At 45.7% G+C, this 10,258-nt stretch overlaps 1 pseudogene; it reads right to left on the bottom strand.

Annotated features, from left to right (window-relative positions):
* LOC105886927 overlaps positions 1 to 478 on the bottom strand; it is a 12,971-nt pseudogene extending 12,493 nt beyond the window's left edge.
* Positions 479 to 10,258: the final 9,780 nt, after the last annotated feature.

Below are 10,258 nucleotides of genomic sequence, written 5' to 3'. Positions count from 1 at the left end.
TTTTGGTTGCAGCCGTCATTGTTGTTTGGTGGGCCCAGGCTGGATTCGAACCCACCACCTTAGGTGTATGTGGCTGGCACCTTAGCCACTTGAGCCACTGGCGCTGAGCCTGAACTTCCACTCTTGAGGGCACATGGCACAGCACTGCTGGGCCAGCTGGCAGGCAGCCACTTCACAATGCAGAGCACGTGGAAACAGTGGGAGCACTGACCCCACACCAGCTGGCAGTCATCACCAGGCACCTTACAGCCATTAAATGTCATCCTGCAGATGCTCGGTTCTCGTCTTTGGTCACCCAGAGCCAAGTGGCAAGACCATTCCAGCACTTAATCTTCACCTTCAGGGCAGCAGAGTCTGCAGGCTTCTCTGTTGCTGGTCAGGATGTTCCCTGCCTTGGGTCACACTGGAGAGTGTGTCCCCAAGCCTGCCACTCTGGAGACTTGACCAACCTCCACCAGCGTCCTTCACCCGAGCCCATCCCACAGCCCCCTGTTTTCAATTTTTAAAACAAAATAAAAACTCTAATCATAAAATCGAATCAAAATGACTCATGTTAGGCTAGGCACAGTGGCTCACGCCTATAATCCTAGCATTCTGGGAGACGGAGGCAGTTGGGTTGCTTGAGCTCACTGGTTCGAGACCAGCCTGAGCAAGAGTGAGACCCCCATCTCTACTAAAAATAGAAAAATGGAGGCAAGAGGATCGCTTGAGCCCAAGAGATGGAGGTTGCTGTGAGCTATGACACTCCGGTACTCTACCCATGGTGACAGCTTGAGATTCTCTCTCTCAAAAAAAAATAAATAGCTTTTCACAAGATGGCGCCTTAAGTGAAGAAGGAAGCTCCTGCCCCTCCCAAAGCCGAAGCCAAAGCAAAGGCATTGAAGGCCAAGAAGGCAGTGCTAAAAGGCATCCACAGCCACAAAAAAAAAAGATCTGTACATCATCCACCTACTGGCAGCCAAAGACTCTGAGGCTCCGGAGGCAGCCCAAATATCCTTGGAAGAGCGCCCCCCGGAGAAACAAGCTTGACCACTATGCCATCATCAAGTTCCCCCTGACCACTGAGTCTGCCATGAAGAAGATAGAAGACAACAACATACTTGTGTGCATTGTAGATGTCAAAGCCAACAAGCACCAGACCAAACAGGCTGTGAAGAAGCTTTACGATATTGATGTGGCCAAGGTCAACACCCTGATCAGGCCTGATGGCGAGAAGAAGGCATATGTTGGACTGGCTCCTGATTAAGATGCTTTGGATGTTGCCAACAAAATTGGGATCATCTAAACCAAGTCCAGCTGGCTAATTCTAAATATATAACTTTTCACCATAAATAAATAAATAAATAAAGACTTGCATTGTTTCATTGTTACAGTCACTGCATCAAATCATTACACAATCTGTGTGCCATCTTTTATTTCGTAGTCACTAAATAAAAGCAGGAATATATAGCTTGGCCAAGACTGGAGACAGAAAAATACACCTGAAGGGAGCAGACGGCATTCCACATATTAAAGGACTTGCTCTTGGATTAAGTGGCTGAGTTTGTGCGTTGTGGGTGAGGGTTCTCCAAATCAGTTTCCACGTAGCATATCAAGAATAAGTAATAAAAATGTGCTAATCTGAAGCAAAGGGTTTTGGGTTTTTTGTGGGGGTTTGGTTTGTTTTTTTTTTTTGAGACAGAGTCTCACGCTGTCACCCTGGGTAGAGTGCTGTGGCATCATTATTGCTCAGCCGACCTGGGCTGGGTTCAAACCCGCTACCCTAGGTGTATGTGGCCAGCACCCTTGCAATCTGTACTAAGGGTGGCCGGTTCAAACCGGGCCCAGTCCAGCTAAGCAACAATGACAACAATGAGCTACGGGCCGCCCTCGTTTTTCTGGGGTGTTTGTTTGTTTGTTTGTTTGTTTTTAAGACAGACTCTCTTGGCTTGGCAGCCATAGCTCAGTGGTTAGGGCATCAGCCACATACACTGAGGCTAGTGGGTTCGAACCCAGCCCAGCCCTGCTACACAACAATGGCAACAACAACAACAAAAAAATAGCTGGGCACTGTGGTGGATGCCTGTAGTCTCAGCTACTTGGGAGGCTGAGGCAAGAGAATTGCTTAAGCCCAGGAGTTGGAGGTTGCTGTGACCCTATGGCACTCTACCCAGGATGATAGCTTGAGTCTCTGTCTCAAAATAATAACAATAATAATAATAAATAAGGCGGCACCTGTGGCTCAGTGAGTAAAGTGCCGGCCCCATATACCAAGGGTGGTGGTTTTAAACCCGGCCCCGGCAAAACTGCAACAACAACGACGAAAAGAAATAGCTGTACGTTGTAGTAGACACCTGTAGTCCCAGCTACTCAGGAGGCTAAGGCAAGAGAATCACCTAAGCCCAAGAGCTGGAGGTTGCTATGAGCTGTGACACCATAGCACTCTACTGAGGGTGACAAAGTAAGACTCTGTCTTTAAAAAAAAAATTATAATAAATAAATAAATAAATAAAAAGACAGACTCTCACTCTGTTGCCCTGGGTAGAGTGCTGGCATCACAGCTCACAGCAACTTCAAACTCCTTGGTTCCAGTGATTCTCCTTGCTTCAGCCTCCCCAGTAGCTGGGACTACAGGTGCCTGCCACAACACCTTGCTAGTTTTTCTATCTTTGGTAAAGATGGGGTTTTGCTCTTGCTCAGGCTGGCCTGGAACTCCTGAGCTCGGGTGATCCACCCACCTCAGCCTCCCAGAGAGCTAGGATTAAAGGCCTGAGCCACCATGTCTGACCTTTATTTCTTCTTTCTTTCTTTGTTTTTGAGACAGAGTCTTACTCTGTGGCCCTAGGTTGACTGCTGTGGTGTAATAGCTCATAGCAACCTCAAAGTCTTGGGCTTGAGCAATCATCCTCTTGCCTCAGCCTCCCAGGTAGCTGGGACTACAGGCGCCAGCCACTACACCCACCCTGCTAGTTTTTCTGTTTTTAGTAGACACAGGGCCTCACTCTTGCTCAGGCTGGTCTCAAACTCCTGAGGTCAAACAATTAAAACTCAACAGTGACCAAAGCAAATATACTTAGATCCTGAAAAAAGATTTGAGGAGCGGATCCTCTGTCACCGACATCATTTAGGATTGCCAGCACAAGGTTTTACAATAAGAAGGAGAAGGGCTTGGTGCCCCGTAGCACAGTGGTTATGGCACCAGCCACATGTACTAAGGGTGGCCGGTTCAAACCGGGCCCAGTCCAGCTAAGCAACAATGACAACTGTAACAACAACAAAAATAGCCAGGTGTTGTGGCAGGCACCTGTAGTCCCAACTACTTGGGAGGCTGAGGCAGGAGAATCACTTAAGAATCACTTAAGCCCAAGAGTTTGAGGTTGCTATGAGCTGTGACACCACGTACGCTATCCAGGGTGACATAGTGAGACTCTGTCTCAAAAAAAAAAACAAAAAAACAAATAAGGAGAAGGGCAAATCAATTTTATTTTTGTTTTGAAATTCTCTACAGATCATTACCCCCTTATTACGAGCACCTGGGGCTGACCTGCCCCTATCCTGCCCTTACTTACCTCTCTCCCCAAGATTCAGATAATAGAGCCCTGCCTCAGGCACAGAGGCAAGTAGTCCCAACTACTCAGGAAGCTAAAGTGGCAGAGGATGAGGTGGGAGGATTGCTTGAGCCCAGGAATTGGAGGCCAGCCTGGGTGACATAAAGACAAACATGCCCCAATCCATTCCCCATAAAAAATGATTCAGATAAGCTTTTTGGGTGATGAGATCTCTTGGCCCAGTTAAGACCATAGTCTGGGGGCAGGCCTGCAGGTGGCCGAAGGCTAGGGAGAGGAATGGAGTAGAAGTAGGACAGAGGGTTAGAGGGCTACTCTCACCCTGGGAGTCACAGGGCTGACCCTGCCCTGCAGGGTTGGGGTTGGGGGAAGAAGGAGGGGATAGTTCAGGCAGGCAGGCAACTGAGTAAAGACTTACCTGATGGCCAGAACCAGATAATAACAGCACCCAGTCCTGGAGATGCAGGTAAGGCCTCAACTTCTCCTTCTCATCCTCCTCCTCTCAATCTTTCTGGCTTACAAATGGTCTTAGGCCCCTGCCCCAGGCCAGCACTAGAGTCTCCCCAGGCCTCTGCCCTAGTTACCTGGCCCCGGCACTCACCTGCTGGGAGGTTGATGTGAGGGAGGAGTGTAATACTGTACTTAACGGTGGCGCCTGTGGCTCAGTGAGTAGGGCGTCGGCCCCATATACGGAGGGTGGCAGGTTCAAACCCAGCCCCAGCCAAACTGCAACAAAAAAATAGCTGGGTGTTGTGGCAAGTGCCTGTAGTCCCAGCTACTCGGGAGGCTGAGGCAGGAGAATTGCCTAAGCCCAAGAGCTGGAGGTTGCTATGAGCTGTGACGCTGCACCACTCTACCAAGGGTGATAAAGTGAGATTCTATCCCCCCTTCCAAAAACAAGTACTGTACTTAAACTGGAAAAACTCAAATGTCCATCAACACAAGAACAGATAAGCAAACTGTGGCATATCCACAACTGGGATAGCACTCGGCAATGAGAAGATCTGATACAGGCTACGAGGGTAAATCTCAAGCATTATGCTGAGGGGAAAAAAATCAGACATGAAAGGTATACACTATACAGCTCCACTCATGAAGTATAGGGACAAACAAACTAATGGTGGTAGGAGGAGAGGAGGTGGGTATTGATTGCCCAGGAAGATCCAATAGATGAAAACATTCTTTACCTTGTCTTGAGTGCTGGTCACACAAGTGTATATGATTGTTAAAATTAATCAAATGGGCTCGGCGCCTATAGCTCAACCGGCTAAGGCGCCAGCCACATACACCTAAGGTGGCGGGTTCGAATCCCCAGCCCGGACCCGCCAAACAACAATGACGGCTGCAACCAAAAAATAGCCGGGCGTTGTGGCGGGCGCCTGTGGTCCCAGCTACTTGGGAGGCGGAGGCAAGAGACTCGCTTGAGCCCAGGAGTTGGAGGTTGCTGTGAGCTGTAATGCCACGGCACTCTACCCAGGGGGACAGCTTGAGACTCTGACTCAAAAAAAAAAAAAAAAAAAAAAATTAATCAAATGGAGGCATTGCCTGTGGCTCAGTGAGTAGGGCACTGGCCCCATATACTGAGGGTGGCGGGTTCGAACACAGCCCTGGCCAAACTGCTACAAAAAAATAGCCAGGCATTGTGGCGGGCGCCTGTAGTCCCAGCACTCGGGAGACTGAGGCAGGAGAATTGCCTAAGCCCAAGGAGGTTGCTGTGAGCTGTGACACCACAACACTCTACTGAGGACGATAAAATGAGACTCTGTCTCTGAAAAAAATAATAATCAAACGGTAATTTATTCATTTATTTATTTTTGAGACAGAATCTCACTCTGTAGCCCTGCGTAGAATGCCGTGGTATCATGACAGCTCACAGCAACCTCAAACTCTTGGGCTCAAGTGATCCTCTGGCCTCAGTTTTTGCATTTTTAGTAGAGATAGGGTCTTGCTCTTGCTCAGGCTGGTTTCTCAAACTCCTGAGCTCAAGTGATCTACCCTCCTAGGCCTCCCAGAGTGCTAGGATTAGAGGCATAAGCCACCTCTCCTGGCTCATCAAATGGAATTTTGTATGTAAGTCATGCTCAAATTTTTTTTTCTTTGGAGACAAACTCTCACTTTGTTGCCCTCAGTAGAGTGCCAGGGCGTCACACCTCACAGCAACCTCAAACTCTTGGCCTCAAAGTGATTCTCTTGTCTCAGCCTCCTGAGAAGCTGGGACTACAGGCACCAGCCACAACTCCTGGCTGTTTTAGGAGATGGTGTCTTGCTCTTGCTCAGGCTGGTCTCAAACCTATGAGCTCAGGCAATTCACCTGTCTTGGCCTCCCAGTGTGCTGGGATTACAGGTTTGAGCCATCACACCCAACTTATGCTCAATTTTTTAAAACTACTGTACTTGAAAAAGAAACCATTTCTAATCCAAACTGTGTGATGAGATGTGAGCTGGGCAAGAGCTAAGATCTGCCCTGTGGTGGCAGGGGAGAAGGGATGCAGAACCTTGCTGCAGAGAGCAGACACTGAAGGACTGCATCAGCAGGAGAGGGGGCCCTGCACAAGAAGAGAGACTATGAGGAGAGAGGACAGAAGCTGTTAGCTACAGAGGAAGCAAAAAACTAGGCAGAGAATTCCAGAACAGGAAGAAGAAATACAGGGGGGGGGGGGGAGAGAAACTAGGCAGAGAATTCCAGAAGAGGAAGAAGAATTACAGAAGAGAGAAAGATCTAATAAAATCCATTGTTCTTCATGATCAGAGCATCCATGACAATACTTAAAGAGCTCTTATTGGAGAGAAGCAGCAGGTCACCAGTCTGAGACAAAAATTACGTAAAACCAAAGATGGTGATGTTTCCAATACCAATACTATAAAACCAATTCTGGAAAGATAAGATCATTTAATCCTACTGCAGAGAAGTCCTCTAAACCAGGGGTCAGGAAACATTTTCCTATAAAGGGTCAGATGGTAAATGTTTTAGGCTGTGCAGCCCATAGGGTCTCTGTCACAAATACTTGACATGGCTATTGCAGCATGAAAGCAGCCACAGACGATACATAAACAGATGAATGTGCCTATATTCCAGTGAAACTCTAGCTGCAAAAACAGATGGCAGATCTTCAGAAGCCAGGCCAAGCCGGCTGACTCTATTCCAGTCAAAAGGGAAAGGAGAGAAGAGACATGCCAGCACAACTTGGTACACACATCACCTTTCCTCATACCCAGTGGCCCGAACTTAATCCTTTGGCCATATCAAACTGCAAGGGAAGCTGAAGTGCAGGCCATGCTGTGAGCAGCCATGTGCCTATCAAAAATCAGGTATGTGCTGCAAAGAAACTATTAGAAACCATTAGAGCTAACAAACAAGTTCAGCAAAGTTGCAGGATATAAGATCAATATACAAAAATCAGTTGTAGAGCAGCACCTGTGGCTCAGTGAGTAGGGCATTGGCCCCATATACCGAGGGTGGCGGGTTCAAACCTGGCCCCAGCCAAACTGCAACAACAACAACAAAAATAGCCGGGTGTTGTAGTGGGCACCTGTAGTCCCGGCTACTCAGGAGGGTGAGGCAAGAGAATCACTTAAGCCCCAGAGTTGGAGGTTGCTGTGAGCTGTGACGCCATGGCAGTCTACCAAGAGCAACATAGTGAGACTCAATCTCAAAAAAAAATGTCATTGATGCTCTCACCCAACGGGCACAATGTAAGGCTACGTGACACACCTCTGGGGTAAGGGGCATGACTACAACAGGGACTTTGCCTAACAAATGCAAACAATGTAACCTAATCATTTGTAACTCCATATTAACCTGAAATTTAAAAAAAAAGAAAGAATCTTTATAAATAGATGTTACTTAATAATGGAAATAATATAGTAATGGACTATATAGAATGTCAATAATGAAGCCATATGTTTATGTCTGGATTTAATATTTTAAACAATCATTTCCTAAGAAATTTTGCTGTACCTTGAAGAACATATACTGTTTGCATTATATAAGTCAGCAAGATTTTATTTATGACAAAAACTACTTTGTTGAAATGTTAGGCTGTAATATGGAAAAATGTAATGTTTTTCACAGTTTCTATTAATGTGAAATAAAACTTAATTCTGGGAAAGAAATGTCAACAGTGCCCAAATCACTCTATGATTCAATGCAATCTCTATCAAAATTTCAATTATTATTTTTTGTTCTTTGCAAAATGGACAAGTTGATCCTAAAATTCATGTGGAAATGGAAGGGATCCTGAATAGCCAAAACAATCATGAAAAAGAATAACAAAGTTTGAGGACTCACACTTCTGCTTTCAAAACTTACTACAAAGCGACAATAATCAAGACTGTGTGATACTGAGATAAAGATAAGCATATAGATCAAATAGACCTGAGAGGCTAGAAAAACCCATAGATCTGACTTTTGACAAGGGCACCAGTCATTAGGGGAAAAAATGTAATTTTTTCAACAAATGATGCTGGGTTAACTAGACATCCACATGCAAAAGAGGTAGGGATTGGACCCCCACCTCATACCATATATAAAAATTAGCTCAAAATGAATTGAAGGCCTAAATTTGAGAGCTAAAACTATAAACCTATTAAAAGAAAACGTAGGAGTAAATCTTCATGACCTTGGATTAGACAATAAACATACTTAATGAATAGAATCTCACCATCTCTGGAACAACAATCTAGGAGGCGTAAGTGCCTCTGAAGAGAGAAATTAGATAGCTGGGAGAGAAAAAGAGGGAGAATTACTTTCAACTATATATTTGCTTTTACTTTTGAACGTTCTACCATGTGCATATAACACCTATCCAAAAAATATAGTTTAAATTAAATGGAAAGAAAAATCAGATGGGAACCAAATCTCACCCAAGGGATATGGTTTGCATAGCCCTGCTCCAAGCCAAAATGGCTCCTTTAGCGTTGGCCCCATATACTGGAGGTGACGGGTTCAAACCCAGCCCCGGCCAAAAAAAACCCTGTAAAATGGCTCCTTTGGCCCACTACTGAAATCAGCAGAACTCTGATCCCCAATAATTATAAATATTGTTCTAAAATATTGTATTAACTAGGACAGGACAGCCTTTATCTCCCCCCTCTAACTTGGTCGGGCCTTGCTAAGGAATCTGAAGTCCTTGCTATTACCTGCTCATAAGACCCATTCAAAACAATATCATGTTAATGCAGTAACGATCTGTGAGATAGGAAGATGATTAAACCTCTGGAAACAGGCTGGACACAGTGACTCAAACCTGTAATCCTAGCACTCTGGGAGGTCTAGGGAGGATTGCCTGAGCTCAGGAGTTCAAGATCAGCCTGAGTGGGAGGCGCCTGTGGCTCAGTGAGTAGGGCGCCGGCCCTATATACTGAGGGTGGCGGGTTCAAACCCAGCCCCAGCCAAACTGCAACAGAAAATAGCTGGGCGTTGTGGCGGGCGCCTGTAGTCCCAGCTACTTGGGAGGCTGAGGCAGAAGAATCACCTAAGCCCAGGAGTTGAAGGTTGCTGGAGTGACTCCGCTGCACTCTACCAAGGGCGAAAAAGTGAGACTTTGTCTCTACAAAAAAAAAAAAAAAAGATCAGCCTGAGCAAGAGCAAGACCCTGTCTCTACTAAAAATTAAATAATTAGCCAGGCATGGTAGGGAGTGCCTGTAGTCCCAGTTACTCGGAAGCCTGAGGCAGGAGGATTGCTGGAACCCAGGAGTTTGAGGTTGCTGTGAGCTAGACTGATGCCATGACATTATAGCATAGGTGACAGAGTGAGACAGAGGTAATTAAAAACAAACAACATGGGTCGGCACCCATAGCTCAGTGAGTAGAGTACCAGCCACATACATCAAAGGTGGTGTGTTTGAGCCCAGCCCGGGCCTGCTAAACAACAGTGACAACTGCAACCAAAAAGTAGCCAGGTGTTGTGGTGGGCGCCTATAGTCCCAGCTACTCAGGAGGCTGAGGCAAGAGAATCACTTAAGCCCAAGAGTTTGAGGTTGCTGAGCTGTGACACCACAGCACTCTACTGAGGGTGACATAGTGAGACTCTGTCTCAAAAATAATAACAATAATAAAAATAAAAACAAACAACAATCAAAAAAAACCTCTGCAGACTATGAGAACTAAATAATGAGAGAACAAGATTGTAAAGGTAAACTGTTGGCCATACCAAGTGAAATTAAACTATTTTTGATAATACTCACAAATCCTTATAGCAAAAAAATCACTTGACAGATCTATAGTGGTATTTTGAAGGGCCAGGGGCTATGCGGATTTGCTTCAAAAAGTTATCCTGTCTGGCACAGCAGCTGCTGTTGAAGTCACTATCTGATTATGTTTATGATAAATTACAGAAATTCTCTAAAAACCATCTGCCTTCTGCATAAACCAAACAATTGTGATAAATGGAAGTGTCACAGGTAACCTCATTCTGGAAGTCTCCTAGAGGTGCAACACTGCTCTTAGTTTGCTATCCAGAGAGGAAGAGAAAGTTGCAGGGTCCTTTCTTGTGATTCCTCAGACCATACTAGCCTTTATTCAATGGTCCTAAGAGCCAATGCGAACATTCTATCATATGCCAAGTATTCTTCAAGAACTAGGGAAATAATCTCAGGGTGGGTCTGTGGTCCTATTTGGCTCACTGTACTTTAGAGTTTAGCCAAAATTTCATCTATCGTCTGACCACTATAAGCCTCTACTGGCTTATTTGGTTTCCAGGAATCAAAGACA

This window comes from Otolemur garnettii, unplaced genomic scaffold (assembly GCF_000181295.1).
Source record: "Otolemur garnettii isolate 467f Iridium unplaced genomic scaffold, OtoGar3 scaffold00031, whole genome shotgun sequence".
Lineage (NCBI taxonomy): Eukaryota > Metazoa > Chordata > Mammalia > Primates > Galagidae > Otolemur > Otolemur garnettii.
The sequence above is the reverse complement of the archived record's forward strand: the minus strand, read 5'-3'. Positions and strand labels throughout refer to the sequence as shown.